Raw genomic sequence first — 19964 nt, 5'->3', positions numbered from 1 at the left:
TCTTAATGGGCTGATCCATTTGGCCCAATTGCCCCAAGATTAAGTTAATGGGATCACCTCCCATTTCTAACTTAATCATCGTACTAACTACGAATTTCTTAAGACATTTACTGCAACTTGCTCCGGTGCGTCAATCGCTTATTCCGACGAGCTTCCGTCGATCATCCGATGAACCCTCGGTGATGCTCCTGTGGACTTCCGGCAAACTCCTGGACTTGCGACGATCCACTTGGCAAGTTCCGACGAGCTTCTTTGGCAAGCTCCTGGACTTCTCAGATTTGTTCCCGTAGAACCTCTGACGACCGTTCGAACTTTCGTCGAATTCTCAAACCCCCAACGTGATCATAGTCTTGACTCCGGCATAACTCCTGCTGCATATCTTACTTTCATCATAGTTAATCCTGCACACTTATCTCAACATATAGATTAGATAATAAATGACAATTGACGTCATCATCAAAATCTGAGATTCAACAAAAGCAAGATATCATCTCTTACTTCTAGCTTGTGATGGTATACGTTTTTAAAAAAGATGATAATTTTTAGGTACCCAATTGACCTCGGGTGCCTCAAAAACCGTTCTAAATTGCTTATCATGTTGCATGAAATTCTTTATAGTTCCTTTAGGAACCCAAATCAATTTGTTTGGACTAACCTTCTTGAATGGACAATGATAAGCTCTATGTCCATATTTGCAACAAAAGTTGCATTTGTTTTGGTACAAAATATACAAGATAGGGCCTTTAATGAAGGTGGTTGGATTTTGGTGAGAGCTTCTCACAAATCTGATTCCACTTCTTTTGTGAACGTGACTCTTATCGGTAAGGATCATGTTCAATGACTTGCTACCAATCTCAAATTTCTTTAAGGTATCCGTGAGTAGCAAGTTCTCCTTTTGAATTATTTCTAAATCATGGCATTTCGTACATAGAGCTAAATTATCATTATACTTAATTTTTAATTTATCAAAATTACTAATAAGAGAATCATGCTTCTTTTTTAACAATTTATATTTTCTATTAATTGTTTTGCATTCATCAAATAAATAATGAAAAATATTAAATAATTCATCCAATGATAAATTTGCATCAATTGAATTAGATACCTCCTCTCCAATGGCCATTAGTGCATAATGAGCAACTTGCTCAGTGTTAGACTCCTCTTCTTTAGATGCGCTTGAGTCATCCCATGTTGCTTTGAGCACCTTTTTCTTTGGTGTTCTCTTCTTGGCTTGGGGACATTCTCTTTTATAGTATCTCGGCTTCTTGCATTCGTAGTAAATTACTTAGTCTTTCTTGGGTTTAAATTTATTTTTAGTGTCATTTTTAAATTTATTTCTTTTAATGAATTTTTTAAATTTTCTTGTTAAAAGTGTCAAGTCATCGTCAAAGTCCTCATCACTTGAGTTTTCTCTTAAGTGGTCTTCTTGAATTCTAAGTATCATATCCTTCCTGTTCTTTGGAAGGGTGTCCTCATGCTCTTCATGAGCTTTGCATGTCATTTCGTAGGTCATTAGTGACCCAATTAATTCTTCAAGAGGAAAGTTGTTTAAATCTTTGGCCTCTTGAATGGCCATGACTTTAGGGTCCCAACTCTTTGGAAGGGATCTTAAAACTTTATTAGCGAGCTCGAAATCCGAAAAACCTTTACCGAGTCCTTTCAGGCCATTGACGTCATCCGTAAAACGGGTGTACATGTCTCCTATGGTCTCACTTGGTTTCATTCGAAATAGTTCATAAGAATATACTAAAAGGTTAATTTTTTACTCTTTCACTCTACTCATGCCTTCATGAGTCACTTCTAATATGTGCCAAATATCAAAAGTCATTTCACAAATCGAAACACGATTGAACTTGTTTTTATCTAGTGAACAAAACAAGGCATTCATAGCCTTGGCATTTAACATGAAAGTCTTCTTCTCCAACTCATTCCAATCGTTCATTAGAAGAGAAGACTTTTGAATATCATTGTCAACAACGTTCTAAAGCTCAAAATCCATAGAAATAAGGAAGATCCTTATTCGAGTCTTCTAATATGTATAATCTGTCCCATTAAACATAAGCAGACGTGTAATTGAGTGACCCTCTTGGTTCCCGACAAATGCCATCTCTCTTGGGTTTTAATCCAACTAAGAGTGAACCTTGCTCTGATATAAATTGTTAGGATTAAGAGCACACTAAGGGGGGGGGGGGGGGGGGGGGTTTGGGGGGTGAATTAGTACAATGAAAAACTTTCACGATTTTAAAAACCTTGTTTCGATTAAAGTCGATTCAACTCAATTCGTTTCGGAAGGAATTTGAGCTTGAAGTCTAAAGTGAAAATGCAAGAGAAGATTAAGGTGATTTGCAATAGTATAAATCACAAAAATGTATATTTCATAAAGTCTTCATAGAAAACCAATCTCGAAAAATGTTTTATGCCAAAGTGAATGTAGACGTATTTAAAGTACAGTAAGGAGGAGAGGTTGTTTGCTATAAAGGAAAGATGTTCAAAGTAAATGCAAACTGAGGTTTTAGAGTAGTTTGGTCAACATAACATACATCCACTATCGGCTTCCTCCTCCAATTAAGTCACTAACATCCACTAGAGGCCTTCCTTCAATAGGCGAAGACCAATCACCCTTTTACAGTTTTTCTCCTTTTGACGGGCTTAGGAGACAACCCTTACAAGTTTCACTCATCTCTTAAATGATCTCTAACACTTAGAAGAAAGAAGGAGGAGAACTCTAGCTTTTACAACACTTTAAGGCCTCAAAGACTCAAGATTAAAGCAAGTTTTTCATGCCCTTTCATGCAGGAAAGGGTAGGGTTTTTATAGGCCCCAATGAGTTCAAAAATGGAGGTTAAAAGTGTCCATTCCTGGATTTCTAGGGTCCTGACGGTACTACCGTCATAACTGGGTGGTACTACCGCCTATCATCTATCACTAAGCGGTACTACCGCTCAGTCTGGGTGATACTATCGCATTACAGTGCTCGACAACCAAGCTCAGGCAGTACCACCACTTGACAAGGGCGGTACCACCACTGGCAGTAATAACTACCGGTGGTACTACTGCCTGACAGGGGCGGTACCATCGCCCAGAATCCCTAGGAGACCAAGTCTCCTGGGCGATGCCACCGCCGGCTAGGAATTCTGGGTCCGAATGGGCTGTTCCATTCGGCCCAATTTGGGTCTGTTAAGGGCCCAATTGGCCCCTAATTAAGTTAGTGAAATTACCTCTCAATCCTAACTTAATCTAAACTCTAACTATGATAATTATGACATCATTATTGTAATTCATGTTCCGGTGTGTCAATCGCTTCTTCTGGCGTGTTTCCGACGAACTTCCAGCGAACATCCGACGAACTCTCGGGGATGCTCCGACGAACTCCCAGCAAGCTCCTGGAATTCGCGACAATCTTCTTGGCGAGTTCCAACGAGCTTCTATGGCAAGCCCCTATACTTCTCGGTTGGTTTTCGCAGAACTTCCGACGAACTCTCGAACTCCCAACATGATCTTGGTCTTGACTCCGGCTCATTACCTGCTGCATGTCTTACTACTATTATAGTTAATCCTGCATACTTTTCTCAACATATAGATTAGATAAACAAATAACAATTGACTTCATCATCAACAAAACCATTTCATAAAGGTATTGACTTTAAAAGTATACGGAAGAGTATAGTGGATGTAAAGCAAGTAAAGTAGTTTGCAGTAAAGTAAATTGCACAAGAGAAACACAAACCATATTTTTATAGTGGTTCGGTCATCGTGACCTATATCCACTTTGTCGATTCCTCTTCCGTCGAGGCCACCGACATCCATTATCGGTCTTCTTTCAATAGGCAAAGACCAACTACCCTTTTACTCCTCTCTTCTCCTTTTCACAAGTTTAGGAGACAACCTTTTATAACCCACTTTTATAAGATATCCCTCTTACACCTCCCTTAAAAATCTCTCTAAGCTTTAGGAGGATGGAAGTCAACTTTCTAAAGTTTATAACTTTAGAATCATAAGGTTTTTCTTAACATTTCTTACTTATCCAAATAGGATTAGCTAGGGTATTTATAGGCCCTAAATGAATTCAAATTTGGAGCACAAAATTTAAACCCCCGAAATTTCAGGGTATGGGTAGTACCACCGCCTATAGCCTGACATTGGGCGGTCCCATTGCCCAGACTAGCGGCACCACTGCGGAGACAGTCTTGGAGATTGAGTATGAGTGGTACCACCACCCAAACTGGCAGTACCATCACTTGACACTGTCTCAGATACTGTGCCACGACGGTTTCACCTATTTGGTCACTGTTTGGGTCTTTCTCTTAGCCTAACACAGCCCAAACTTGGCCCAACTATCTCCTAATTGGGTTGGCCCAATTCTAATCCCTATTATGTGCTAACTATGAATTTTAAGACATTTACTAAGCTAAACAAAGTTCGTAAGTCTAGGTTCCTTCCCGCGAGCTTCCGGTGATCTTTCAACGAACTTCCGACGATCTCTCAGCAATGTTCCAGTGGACTCCCAGTAAGCTCCTGGACTTCATGATGATCTTCTTGGCAAGTTCCGATAAGCTTCTTTGACAAGCTCCGGGACTTCTCAGTCAATTCCGATAGAACTTCTGACGAATGTCCGGACTTCTGACGAACTCTCGAACTCCCAACGAAATCTCATTCTTGACTCCGGGACTTCATTTTGCTTTATGCCTTACTATCATAGTTAATCTTACACATGTAAAAATACACTTTAATCTAGACAATTATTACTATGCATAAATCATGTTGTCCAGCATGTCATTGGTCCATCGATGCTTCATCCGATTCTTCGACGCATCGTCCTCTCTTGCAGCCTATTGTCCAATCGGCCAGTTAACATCCGTAACTCTGATATCCTTGGCACAATTTCAGCTCTTCTTAGCCCGATGCCCGAATTCATGGCCCGAAGCCTTCTATCGATACGTCATTCATTCTCCGGCTAGATGTTCAATCTTCTGACATGTTTCACGGGTCCAACATGATTCTTCCTACTTTAATTGTATCATCCTGATCGAAGTATCCTACATGAAGTATCCTACATCACTTAAAATGTAGATCAATTCATAAACACTTATCAATTGGTTTCATCGTCAAAATATGATATTCAATAGGCTTATCATCCCTCCACAACTAAGTAAAAATCAATAAATTTGCTTCTAATTAGAATAGGATTCATAATAGTCTCGCTATCAATTTTATCACCATAAATACAATTCCTCCTTCTATGATAAATAATCAAAGCATAAACAAAATCCATAATAGTCCCACTATCACTATGACAAATAACCAAACTTTATATATTAATTTTATTTTAATTAAACAAAAATAATGATCATATGAAAGTATTCATCTAACTTTTGCTTGTTGCATATCTTAGTCCTTAATTGCATAGCAGATGAGATTTCTTAAAAAGATCTTACTGTTCAGTTGAAAAAATTATCTCTTTCACTATGCAGCACCCTTCCAGTCCACGCCAAGAAACTCTCTCTCCTTTTTGTTGTCCGACATCACGCCATGGCCCTTTTTCTCCTAGGCGATCTACCACCCCCTTTCCATCTCCTCTGTCAACCTCTTTTCTCATAGGCGGATCTGCCTGCCGCCCCCCTTTCCGTCTCCTCTATCAACCTCTTTTCTCCTAGGCGGACCTGCCGCCCCCCTTTCCATCTCCTCCATCAACGCCGCCCGCACCAAACACCCATTGCGCTGCAACCGCCCACTAGCCGCTCACGCCCCATCCCACTCGAGCGAGACAAGGGTGCCTCATCCCACCTTCCACCGCAGTCATTCTTAGCCAAGCCCTTGCCGGAGACAATGCTGGTAGCGTCCCATCCCATAGCAGCCCCATGATCGCTTCCCGGCCAGAGTCCACCATCGCCCGCCTCCCCTTGGGTCGAGCGGCTACGGCTGCGACCAGTCAAGAGCTTAGCGGACATCTTCTCCTTGCGTGGTCCCGATGGTCATCCAGATTCCATGGGGTACACGTAGTTGCTGTAGAAGCCTTCCTACGGCAGTAGCTGGCGTACGAGGTGGCGGGTGTTGCCACCTTCTCTGGTTGCTGATTGCTCTCTACCATTGCTCTTTGAACTACACCAATTGCAGTTTTTCTTCAACAATCCTCCTCCAGGAACGAAGGAATTGGGACGAGCACCGGTTCTCGGCCGCCGACCGATCTGCACCAGTTGCAGCCAACCCTCCTCTTACCATTGCTCTCTGAATTGCACCGATTATAGTTCTTCTTCAATGATCCTCCTCCAAGATTGAAGGAACTGGGATGAGAACCGGTTCTTGGCCGTCGACCACAATCGGCTGTACGATGGCAGCTTCCCTACTTCCAGCCATGACCACGGCTACCGCAACGAGCTCCAACCCTACAACGTAGCGCCAAGCGTTTGTTGGGCCCAGTTAGCATCGCAACAGCAAAGCGTTTGGTGACTTTGCACCGCGAGGAGCTCGAGTGACCCAGCGACGGTGTACCCGAACTTCGTCTCAATGAGCGGCATCTGAAACAACTTCCACGCCACTTCTGCCCATCGCTACTACAAAGTGCTGCTCGTCACTGGAAGCACGCACTCCTGATTCCTTACTGCAGAACTGCTGTATAGAGATGTGTAGCTTTACATAATTTTGCATAGAGTTACATTCCTCCTTCAACGAAGACTTTATTTGCCAACAACCCACCTCAAGTGACACTGATCTACACTAACACTTCTTCCTCCCTAATCCTTGTCATCGCTGCAAACTTCTGCTTCTCCCATGTATTGGTACATATCTTTCATATGTCCTTATCATCTACCTTTTATGCTCTAGTTACTGTTTTCACAGGGAATCATAGTACTTTTCCATATATAGATCTTATCTCCCCATAAATGCAGTAATCCTCGTCCCTTTCAAATTATCCAAAGGTGGTAACTACTCATCCTAGCGATCTCATATTTGGCTATGATCTTCTAGGCTACGTTGATGGCTCTCTTCATTGTCCATTGTCCACTAGCGATGCTCAACATTCCAGGGAGGATCTAGTCTACTACCAAATTCGGACCACAAACTATGGTTACACCAGGATCGTCTCATCCTTCAAGTAATTCAAGTCTCAGTCGCTAGACCCCTCGCCCCACTCATATCTTCATGTGACATTGCTACCAAAGCCTGGTGCAAGTTGCAAACCACCCTAGCAAATCGTTCACGCACTCGCATGCTTGGTCTCCTATCCAATCTCATGAAAATAAAATAAGAGAGAAGTATTGTTGCTGATTATCTACACAACGTAAAGATTATCAACGATAACTTGGCCTTAACAGGTCATTCACTCAGTGATGAAGAAGTTACTGTCTATAACTTTAATGGCCTAAGAGATGAGTACAAAGAATTGATAGCAGCAATACGGGCACATGATTCACCATTGTCGTTCGAAGAACTCTATGACAAGTTGACTGACTTTGAGATATATTTAAAGTGCGAGGACACATTGCCAGGATCATCCATCACAGCTCAAGTCAATAAAAAATCTACTATGAGGGGCAATCCGTATACCAAGACTGTCAACAGAGGTTTGACTAAGATGCCTCCTGAACCTATGAGCTCCAAACAAATCATCCCTCCTCCACATTATCAACATTTCAATCACAACAACCAATGTGGCTACTTCAATCATGAGCAATCCTAGCGCCCTCAATACACAAGCCAACAAAGAGTTGTTTGCCAACTATGTGATAAAGTTAGTTATTCTACAAAGGTCTATCGATCTTGACCCAAACTTCCTGCTAAATCACATTAGCTTTAAGCAAATCTCACGACTACTCCAAACACTAGTGATCATAATTGGATTGTCAACTCTGGCGCATCCCATCACATCACCTCTGGTCTACAAAACTTGTCCATCCACAATAACTATAGTGGATATGACGACATCATCATCGGTGATGGTAAAGAAATTCCTATTACTCATACTGGTTCCACAATGCTTAATTCACCTACCACAACTTTTACACTCGATGATGTTTTATTTACAACTCACATTAAATGAAATTTCATTTTCATTTCTCAATTTTATAAATAAAATAATACCTCAATTTAATTCTTTCCTAACTCTTTTCTTGTCAAGAATTTGAGCACGGGGGCATCCTTGGTCCAAGGCTAGAGTAAGGATAGTTTCACAAATAAAACAACTCACTGTTTACTCCTTAGTTGTAGCTCCAATTGACGTGTGGCATCGTCGTCTCAGTCATCCCTCACTCTTTATCCAAAATAAATTACTTTCTCGTTATTCTCTTCCTACCGTTATAAATAATAGCATTATCACTTATTATAATGCTTGTCTCAGTAATAAAAGACATAGTCTCCCTTTTGGCACTTCATCTATAGCATGTTCTAAACCATTTGAAATTATTTATACTGATGTTTGGGGCTCTCCTCCTATCACTTCTTTTGACAAGTTTAGATTTTATATTATTTTTGTAGACTATTTTACTAAGTACACATGGATATACCCTCTCCATCATAAATCAGAAGTTTTCACAATCTTCACTAACTTTAAAAAGCTGGTCGAAAACTTCTTTCAATCTACAATTAAAACAGTATACTCTGATGATGGAGGTGAATATCAAACCCTCACATCCTACCTCTCCACTTGTGGCATCCAACACCTTAAGTCACCCCCTCAAACTCCTCAACTAGTTGGCTCTACTGAACGCAAATATCGACATATCATAGAAACTGGTCTCATACTTCTACATCAAACCTCCATGCTAGCAACATTTTAGTATGCAGCCTTTCAAACTGTCGTCTACCTTATTAATTGTCTGCTCACTCCAATTCTCTAATACTAATCATCATTTGAAAAACTATTTTTCAAATCCTTAAACCTTCAAAAATTTAGAATATTTGGTTGTTTATGTTATCCATAGCTACGTCCCTATGCCCCGCACAAGATAACACCAAGATCTAAGCCTTGCATCTTCATAAGATATTCTTTTAAACATAATATCTTTTGGTGCTACGAACTTAAAACTTAAAAAGTCTTTATTTCATGTCATGTTGTTTTTATGGAGTCTGCCTTTCCATTTCAAAACCATGAGTCTCTTACCATGCCGATCACTCTAACAAATATACAATACTGGAGTATACCATCGATCCCCTTAATCAAACCTCTTTCCACACCATCCAATCCTTTTCTTCATGATCCACACTCTTTTGTTCTCCCAGTTCAACAACTCCTCACTCCCTCCATTACTTCTCCTCTTCCTTCTTCACAAGCCTCCCATACTACTAAAATAATATCCTCTGAAACACAATAACCTTTTTTACCTTGTGCCAATGATGTATCTCAGCCTACCTCGACCCATGTCAATGCCTCTCTACCACCTATACCAATAACACAACCTACAACTCCTAGATATCCAATAACAACATGCTCAAAAAGTGGTATCTTTAAACCACGTTAGGTTCTCGACCTACATGCTATTATCTAATCATCTCCTGAGACTAGTGAACCCACCACAATTACTTAAGCCAAAAAATCCTCTCATTAGGGTAAAGTCATGTGTGAAGAATATGATGCTCTATTCCATAACTCTATATGGACTCTTGTACCTTTTCATCCTACACAAAACATCATCGAGTGTAAATGGGTCTTTCGAATTAAGTGGAACTCAGACGGGTCTGTTACTAGATATAAAACATGTTTAATAGCCAAAGGGTTTCATCAACGATCTGGAGTTGACTTCATAAAGACTTTCAGTCCTATAGTTAAACTCATAATAATTCGGCTTATTCTAAGTTTGGCTATCTCCAAAGGCTAGCACTTACGATAATTGGACATTAATAATGCCTTTTTACAAGGGACTTTGACTGAAGATGTCTTTATGCGATAACCCCTTGACTTCATTCATCACCAGTATTCAAGATATATATGCAAACTATAAAAAGTCATTTATAAACTCCGTTAAGCTCCAAGAGCTTGGTATACTGAACTTGGATTGTTTCTGATATCAAATGACTTCATCAACTCTAAGTCTGATACCTCTTTATTCCTATGATAATAAAATAGAAATACAATATATCTTCTAGTGTATATCGATGATATTATTGTCATAAGTAATGATCCTTTGAAGATTCAGACATTTCTAAAGTAATTGGCTGATTGATTCTCCCTCAAAGATTTAGGACCCTTGAGCTACTTTTTATGAGTGGGAGCAACATTTACATCCTCAGGCCTCTTCCTATCACAACGGAAGTATATTCAAGACTTATTATTAAAGATAAATATGCAGGATGCAAAAGAGGTTGTAACTCCTCTTTCTACTAGTGAATCACTCAAACTGTGTGATGGTAGCCCATCTACGGATTCAACTCAATACCGACAAGTACTTGGCTCTTACCCGTCCAGATATCTCATTTGTGTTAGGATCGAGAGCACTAAGAGGGGGGGGGGGGTGAATTAGTGCAGCGGAAATCTTACAGCGATTAAAAACCAAAAGCTGCGTTCGTTCAAAAACTGTTATGATGCAAAAGCAAATTCTCAGTTTGTATCTAAGTGCAGTTTGCGTCTAAGCGCAGATTGCGTCTAAGCGCAGTTTTGCGTCTAAGCGCAGTTTACGTCTAAACTCAGATTTACGTCTAAACGCTGTTTTACGTCTAAACGCAGATTTACGTCTAAACGCAGATTTACGTCTAAACGCAGAATTACGTCTAAACGTAGTTTTACGTCTAAACGCAGATTTACGTCTAAACTCAGATTTACGTCTTAAACTCAGATTTACGTCTAAACGCAGATTTACGTCTAAACGCAGTTTTACGTCTAGACGCAGATTTGCGTCTAAACTTTGAAACTTGTTTGTATACTCGCAGAAGGCAGTATGCAGTTGGAATCAAGACGTAAACGTGAACTGAGATCTGATGATTGAGCGAGGAAAGCCGATTTACGTCTGAATGCAGTTTTACGTCTAAATGCTGAAACTCGTTCGTAAAATCGTAGAGGAAAGTTTGCAGTTATCAATAGGATCAAAATGTAAGTATAAACTGCAAAGAAGCTCGTTCGTAAAAGCACGGAAGACAGTTCTGCAGAATCAAACGTAAACGTAAACAGTAACGTATGAAAATACGAATTTACGTCTGAATGCAGATTCGGAAGAACAGCACTTAGAACTTGTTCGTGAAAGCGCAGAGAGCAGTAGTAATGAGGGAGGTTTGCAGTAATGATAAAGTGCTCGAAAATAAACGCAAACCAGAGATTTAGAGTGGTTCGGTCAGCCTTGACCTACTCCACTTTTGGCTTCCTCCACCGACGAGGTTGCCGACGTCAACTAGGTGCCTTCCTTCAATGGGCGAAGGCCAAACTTCCCTTTTACAATTTCTCTCCTTTTGACAGGCTCAGGAGACAACCTTTACAGACCTTTCTCTCCTCACTTTACAACTGAAAACTTGAAGAACAGAAGGAGGAGACTTAAAGGCTTTACAACACTTTTGAGCTTCTTAGAATCACAGAAAAGATCAAGATTTCGATGTAGGTCTGTATCTTTTCAGTGCTGAATGGGTGGGGTATTTATAGGCCCCAACCCAATTCAAAATTCGAGCTCAAAACGATCAAATCGATCAAATCCCAGAATTCTGGGATCAGGCGGTTGCACCTCTTGACTGGAGAGGTGGCACTGCCTGGCAGAGCTCGAAGACTGAGCTCAGGCGATTGCTTCTCTCTGCCAGAGCTCGAAGACTGAGCTCGATGGTTGCATCACCTGGCAGAGCTCGAAGACTGAGCTTGGTGATTGCATCACCTGGCAGAGCTCGAAACTGAGCTCGGTGGTTGCATCACCTGGCAGAGCTCCAAGCTGAGCTCAGGCTGATGCACCTCTCTGCCAGAGCTCGAAGACTGAGCTCGGTGAATGCATCACCTGGCAGAGCTCGAAACTGAGCTCAGGCTGATGCACCTCTCTGCCAGAGCTCGAAGACTGAGCTCGGTGGTTGCATCGCCTGGCAGAGCTCGAAACTTGAGCTCTGGCGGTGCTACCTCTTGGCAGAGGAGGTTGCACCGCCTGGCTGGGGCGGTTGCACCTCCTGGCTGGGGCGGTTGCACCTCCCAACCTTGCAGGAAGACATAGCCTGGGCGGTGCTACCTCCAACCCTGGCGGTGGCACCTCTTCACTATTCCAGCTCACTTGGTTTGGCTCCAAACTTGGTCCAAACCAGTCCGAACTTGGGCCTAATTGGCCCCTACTTGGGTTATAGGATTAACACCTAATCCTAACCCTAATTAACGTGCTAACTATGAATTTAAAGATATTTTCTAAGCTTTTACAAAGTCCGCAAGTCAAGACTTCTTCTAGCGAGCTTCCGGCAAACTTCCGGCGGTCTTCCGATGAACTCTCGGAAACCATTCTGCGGACTCCCGGCAAGCTCCTAGACTTCACGATTTGTTCTTAGCGAGTTCCAACGAGCTTCTTCGGCAAGCTCCGATCTTTCTCGGCGAGCTCCGCGAACTCCCAACGAATCTTCGGACTTCCGTCGAACTCTCGAACTCGCAACAAATCCTTCGCGCTTGACTCCGACACTTTGTTTCGCTTTATGTCTTCATCGTTATCATAGTTAATCCTGCACAACAAAACAAAACTTCGATCGAGACAATTAATCCTAAGCAATTAACCAAGTTGTCCGACATGTCATTGGTCCCTCGACGCTTCGTCCGATTCTTCGGCGCATCGTCCTCTCCTGCAGCCTATTGCCCAATCGGCCAGTTGACTCCGCAACTCCGATATCCTTGGCACAATACCCGCTCTTCTTGGCCCGATGCCCGAGTTCACGGCCCGAAGCCTTCTGTCGATACGTCGACCGATCCACCGGCCCGACGTCCAATCTTCTGACATGTTCCTTCGGCACAACATGATTTTCCTGCTTTAATTGTCTCATCCTGATCGAAGCATCCTGCGTCACTCAAAACGCAGATTAAATCATAAACATATATCAAGTAGTTTCATCATCAAAATACGAGATTCAACAATTTGCAGTCAATAAATTATCTCAATACATGAACCAGCCTTCTGATATACATTGGTCTACGGTTAAACAAATTTTGCAGTATCTTAAAAGAACCCTGAATCATGATCTCTTTCTCTATAAACACACTCAACTTCATCTTCATGCCTTTGTTGTTGCTGATTGGGCGGGAAACTTTGATGGCAGAACTTCCACGTCAGGATATGTCATCTTTCTTGGGTCCAATCTAATCAGTTGAAGTTCTAAGAAGTAAAAGATAGTTGCCTAGTCTACAACTGAAGCTGAATATCGTGTCATCGCTATCGTTGCTACTGAACTCAATTGTGTTACAAATCTTCTCAAGGAACTCAAAGTCAGCTATACTCTTACTCCTATAATATATTATGATAATGTTGGAGCTACCTACTTATATATCAATCCAGTGTTCCACTCACGCATGAAACATATTTCTATCGACTTTCACTTCGTACGAGATTAAGTTGTTAAACATCAACTTCGTGTCTCTCATATACATACGGCTGATTAACTAATAGACTCACTTACGAAGTCTCTAACCTGTAAATTATTTTTGTTCCATCGATCTAAGATCGGTATCCTTGATAGGAGCTCGTGACTTTGCGCTCCTCCTTTGCACGGCCCCATGGCTTTGACAAGCCTATGTAGAATGTCTTCCGCGTCCTGGCTTGCGCTCCTCTTTGCAGCAGAAAGCGGTAGAAGGAGGGAAAACCAAGATAAAAAAGAAAATGAATAAACTAGAATTAGGAGAATTTAAACACAAGGAATTCTGATTCTATCAGCGTGAGGTGGGTGCATGTGCTACGTGTAATGCTTCTGAGTTCATGGATGATGATTGGGTTGGCTCGACGCCGTTGCATGGCTGGTGGTGACGATAATAAATGTGTTCGTTTGTTTGGCTGCTCGGTAGATGAGGACTTCCCATAGGAAGGAGAGATGCAGTCGGTAGGATCCACGCCCATCGCTTGATACTTCAACTGTTGATTTTGTTGTTGTTGGTGTTGCTGCTGTCGTTAGGACTGGGTTGACGTGGTTGACCGATCAATCCAAATAAAACAACGGCAAAGTATAGATAAATGGGTTTCTCAAATGACAAGCACTACATCTACCGTTTAAGAATAAAATAATAAGCTTTCTACTCCGTGAAAATTGTGTTAGTATTTCTTTGCATATTTATTCTTCGTTGAACATATATCTACTTCAATGCATGACCTCCTGAAATTTACAAGGAGAAATTAAGTGTGTACATTCTCAGTTGAGATCAAGGTAAAAGTTTCAAGTGTATTTACACTAAGAAAACAACATACCATTAGCCACTAAAATTTCACCATGTATTTAGATTTGTCACTAAAAAATTATCACTAAATCCACAATATTTAAATATTAGTGACAATGTTGATAACAACATTGTCATAAAAAAAATTTTAATTTGTGATGAAAATCTTATGTTGACAAATAATATTTTTATTAATAAGTATTTTTATCGCTGTCACCAAAAACTCGATTGGCGATAATATTGTTTTGCACTAATTTATAAATTTATAATTATATATTAAATTAAATGGACTATGATCTGTACCGTAGAATTATAAACAATCCGACTCATTAAATCCTACGGCTAATATTAAATGGCTCCAAATTAAACCCTGGCCTTACTCCAGAATAGCGAGCGATTCTCTCTCCAAAAGAACGGTGATCGGTGGCGGTTGGTATCGACGATTGCGACGATCGCCGACTGGCGACCGGGGCAGGCACCACCTCCTCTTCGACGGTACCTCTCTCTCTCTCTCTCCTCTCTCTTCTCCCTTTCCCAGTAACCAGTGTGCATTTCCCTCTTCCCTTCCATTCTCCCTTTTCCAACAGTAGCTACCGCTTTCGCCACCCACTTTCGCCGGCACCACATCCCCCCCTTCCCTTCTCCCTTCCCTCTCTGTCTCAGGCAGCCCCTGCCTCCCTTCCACATCGTTGGTTGTCGAGCGGTAATTGCACAAAATAAGTCAAATCCTCCTGCTCTTTGAGTTCATATTTTTTATTTTAAGTACCACACTTGGACGAACCCTATCTGCTACTGAATTATTCCTTAGATTTTGGTTTCGATTCCATTCCAGCACTTAATCTTGGCATTTAATTACATGGACCTATTTTACAACACGAAGAATAATTGCAGCATCCTTATCAGATCACATTTCGATACTTTGATATGAAATTTTGTGGTTGTTTCTTGATTCTTGTCAGATCTTCTGTAGTTTCTAAAATCATTCTCCCATTCATAGGGTAATAAATAACTAATATAATTTGACATATTTTGAAATCTAGGTGTAAGCTTTAAGGAAATTTGGGCATCATTAGTGGATTGCTTTGCAAAGATTCACGCAAATCTATGCCAGGGACGTTTACAAATTTCAAAATAACAGTGGTTTACTGTTTGGCTGACTCACTGCTTACTACATGTTGATTTCATATCAGTGTGGTAACGCTCAACAGAAACCTAATCTGATGAGTTTAATCTTACTATATAAATTCTCCTACACATTCAATAAAAAATCATTGAATTCTGATAGCATACTGGTTCTTTAACTAGGGAGTTTCCCCCAAACTTTATTTATGCTGAGAAGGAACCAATTCATAATCACATTATCATTTGTCTAAATTTCTAAATTAATGGATGGATCTAGTAAGCACATCATATATAAGAATGATCCAATTTCACGTTACTGAATCTTATGTTTATTCTATTCAAATGGCCATTATGTATGTACATGCCTTTCAACTCTTAAATGTATGGTGCAGATTATCTTGATTCTTACATTTAATTTGGATTGACTTAATTTTCCTATCTACTTAGCATAGCACCTCTCTTGCAGCGGTTGATCTCTGCTAATGGTGCTAGGAAAATTCGACGATGGTTGAAATATCCTTTGAGCTACAATAAATAATTCTAGGAATTGATGGCTACGCCTCTGCTGGCACACTAGTTGATGGTTATATATGAGCAAAACTTAAGTTTATCAGTGGGGAATTGATTTTTTTCATGGTGACTTTTCTCCAAACGCTTCATATTCAGGAAACACCACTCAGCACAATTCAAGTTTTATTGGCAATAGTTGTATTAGAGAAGGTACGCTGATATAGACCATGCTACCTTAGAGAATGAGATGATCATATGCACTTGTACTACTGTAGCTGCTTTTGGAACTTCACATGAATATGAGTGTACACAAGCATCTAATTTCACACAAGATTTGGTTGACCCATACTATAGATTAAGTGTTACGTAAGATAATGAACTTGCTTGAGTTTCTTAAAGATTTAATGGTATATTTTGGTTTATTATGTCATGAAATATTTAATACTCAATTATGTATTGATCAAGGATGACGAAGAAGAGATGGATGACAGCAGACTCTCTAGTTCATGTTCCAATTCTGGAAGAAACTCTTAAAGATGATTTTTTTTGTCATAGATGATGAAGTTGGCAGAAGGTTAAATCAGATGGTACCCATCCCTGTAAGTTTGTGTTTTCTTTTAAATTTATATCTTGTTTGATATTCTGAAGAATAATTCTGTTGAACTATTTGTACTTGGAAGTGACTTGAAAATGGACCAAGGGATCCAAGTGTCAGGTGGAAGCTTAAATCGATGGGCTTCATATGAAGATTCATATATGGGTAACAAAACACTAGGTGAACCATGTTTACCAAAAGTTTGAGCATATAGTAAAGATCTTAACTTATATTTTATCTCTAACACTTTAAGATGTCCTCCACTCTAAGACACCATTTGAATGCTTTGATGCACAACTTTTACTCTATTGATCTAGCAGTGATTACATTATACGCTCCAAAATTGGAACATCTGCACTTCAAAATTGGAACAAATTTAGTTTTATCAGTTTATTTATTTACTTTTGATATTATGGTCCCATAAAATTATTGTCACTTGGTTTGGCAGCCTGTTTAAAATCAATGGAGAAATTCCTTCTATTGATGAAGCCCCTTATCATCAAAGGCTACTAGAGAGGTATGGCATGTTAACTTTCTAGTATTATTTATGTCAAACAAATTAATCTAGCAAGTTTGATTTACATATGCATAGCAAACATATTAAAATGATAGGGATAAATGATTCTGGTAATTTAAATGCATAGTAACATATGTGACTAGATTGAAATTTATTTAGATTGTTAATATCATGAAGTTTTGAAACATTATAAAAATAGTTGTTAACTAATACATCCTTATTCATTAAGAAATAAGTGACCATCTAACTGCATGCTTCAATATTAGTTGCTTTATATATGCAAAATTTGTGATGATATCAGCCTAAAGGCTTGTCTTTATATAATTGGGCAATTGTGACTTTATGTAGGAAGTAGAAGACGATGCAGAACAGAATGTAGAGGAGTAAATAATTCTGATATGATTTTGAAACTCTTAAAAAATTATAGGTTGTCAAAAAAAATTTTATTGATAGGACAGTCGATTACCAAGTGTTCTTTTCATCTAAATAAGTGTTAGTAACATACTCAAGTAGCTTGTCACTAAAGTTATTTTATCAACAATTTTAGTGATAGGTCAGTACATCACTAAATTATCGTCATTCTTTTCATTTAATCAAAAATTAGTGACACTAGTTATCACTAAAAGTTTTCGTCAAGCCATTTGGTGATAGAATCATCCATCATCAAATATTATCACAAATACATTATTTCATCAATTTATTTATTTTTAGTGATATAATTTGAATGTATTAGCTACAAAAATAAGTTGTCACTAAAATCCATAATTTAGTGACAATTGTCTTTATTAGTCAATAAAATTTTTAACCACGGGACCGACGCCAATGGAAGCTGGTGATAGCTTATGTCATCACTAATTCTTTTAATGATATTTTTTTTTAACTTTTAATGATAACTTTTGTCCGTTGCTGATGATTATTTTCCTTGTAGAATTAAAAGACTACTTTGTACATCTATTCAGGATTCCATGTGGTAAAATTCATGATACTCCACTAGTTATCCTAAAAATATCCTAAAAATCAATTTTTTATTAGAATAAAAATAAATAAAAGCATTCAGATTGATAAATCTAATTAAACAATATTGAATTGAGAAAAAAAGATTAGAGAAATCCAAACATGAGAAATATAGTCCTAAGACATATTGTCCACCTTGATGTAAGTTTGATTGAGAAAGACATCCTAAAATGCAACCGAGAGTAGATTCTTCTTCAAGAACAATTATAAAGAATCCTGAAGACTCTAGCACCAATATATTGAAAAATAAAAACTATGAAAAGAAAAGAACTAAGAAAGATGTCAACATAAGAATAAGATGAGTTTTACTTGCCACCTCTCGTGGAAGTAGGAAGAAGAATTTATTTCTTCTTCCATCCCATCAATGAATGTCGTGTTGCCCATATCCAATGAGTCATTGTATGCGTATAACCCTGTCGTGCATGCAGATAATGTGCTCGAAAGTCACATGCATAGAAAACCTCAACTTATCACTTGGTATATAAGGGTAATGAGGGAAATTTGATGTTTTCCTCTAGTAGTGCCTCACAAAATATAATTTTTTTTTCAAACAAATAAAACATAATAAATAAATAAATAAATGTTGGTGCATATATTGTATGGTGAATAAGTTGTCTTTCCAAAAACTTAACTTTATTGAGTAAAGTATCCATATTAAGAAAACATAGTGAATTACGTTTCAACTAACTCACACAACATCAAATTTGTCTTCGCATGTTTACATTTATGCTTTATGGCTATGCACGAATATCTTATTTATTTATGAGAAATTTTAAGAATTACTTAAATCCTTAATCGTTTATGGATTCTTTCATATAAAGTAATATTTCACAAAAAACATCATTTAAAATCAAGCTCTTTTATATATTTATATAGATTACCATAAAGATAAGATTAGAGTGATATTCCTTTGATGTAATACATTTATTATGTCACATCATTTTGCTTCTTAATCTACCAATCAATTTGTTGTGCTACATTAAATATCTTTCATGGGATGTCCCATCACAGAGATTGATTTCTTATGGTTGAAAAATTTATTAAAAAGCTAAACAATTAGTCCTATTGTGAGCCTTTATAATATTGTGTTTTTTATGCGTACAATAATAGGGAGACATGATATAATAATGACTCAATATTTTATGGATTCTTTCCAATAAAATCTTTTATTAATGAGTCTACTGAAACTATGTTTTTGCAGGGCTTGCTGTATGATATTTTATCCTTGTCTTCGTAGTTGCTAACTAGTGGGAGGTTTGATATAGCATCCTCTCAAGACAAAGCTCTGTCATATTCTAAACATTAATTTTTATTTTTTGTAATAGTATTTTTCTCACATTCAAAACTTTTTTTCTATTTGATTTTCATTTGGAGTTTCCCGTGAACTATGATATCTAGAGTAAGTAATGAAAACTAAAACATTGATCGCCTGATATTTTGTGTATAATTTTAATCAAAATTTCACTATTCATGAGCCATCAATACTGCTTGAACTTTGTTTTTGTAGGTCTACTATATGGCAACTCATCCTCCTTTTCATTTTTGGTTACTAGAAGGATGTTTGATATAACATCCTCTAAATGCATAGTTCTCTCGGGTTCTTGATATCGATTTTCATTATGCATAATAATATTTTTTTCATATTCATGTAGAACTCCCCTCAAACTATCACTTTATCAGTTGTTGGTAATAAAAATCAAGACATTGATCGCCCAATATTTTGTGTACAATTTTCATGTAAATCCTATTATTCATGAGAAATCTAAACTACAAGAAATCTACTTTTACATGTATATCATTTGATGTTAAGTGGTTGTAGGTTTGATATAGCATCCTCCAAATGCAAAGCTCTCTTATGTTCCTAATGTTGATTTTTATTGTATAAGATATCTCATTGATATCTTCATCTCCTAAAA

General features: G+C 38.6%; 1 long non-coding RNA gene across 2 annotated transcripts; it reads left to right on the top strand.

The window, feature by feature from the left end:
* Positions 1–14664: 14664 nt before the first annotated feature.
* On the top strand, positions 14665–19424 carry LOC103973659 (uncharacterized). Of its 2 annotated transcripts, XR_010496677.1 has the most exons (5): positions 14665–14785; positions 16388–16521; positions 16603–16697; positions 16966–17034; positions 19250–19424. It is a non-coding gene; the product is annotated as an uncharacterized LOC103973659 (long non-coding RNA). The 2 variants fall into 2 exon arrangements; XR_010496676.1 differs by lacking the exon at positions 16603–16697.
* The last annotated feature ends 540 nt before the right edge of the window (positions 19425–19964 follow it).

The sequence above is a fragment of the Musa acuminata genome, chromosome BXJ3-5 (assembly GCF_036884655.1).
Source record: "Musa acuminata AAA Group cultivar baxijiao chromosome BXJ3-5, Cavendish_Baxijiao_AAA, whole genome shotgun sequence".
Taxonomy (NCBI): Eukaryota; Viridiplantae; Streptophyta; class Magnoliopsida; order Zingiberales; family Musaceae; genus Musa; species Musa acuminata.
Note: the sequence above shows the minus strand (reverse complement) of the source record. Positions and strands in the feature narration are given on the sequence as shown.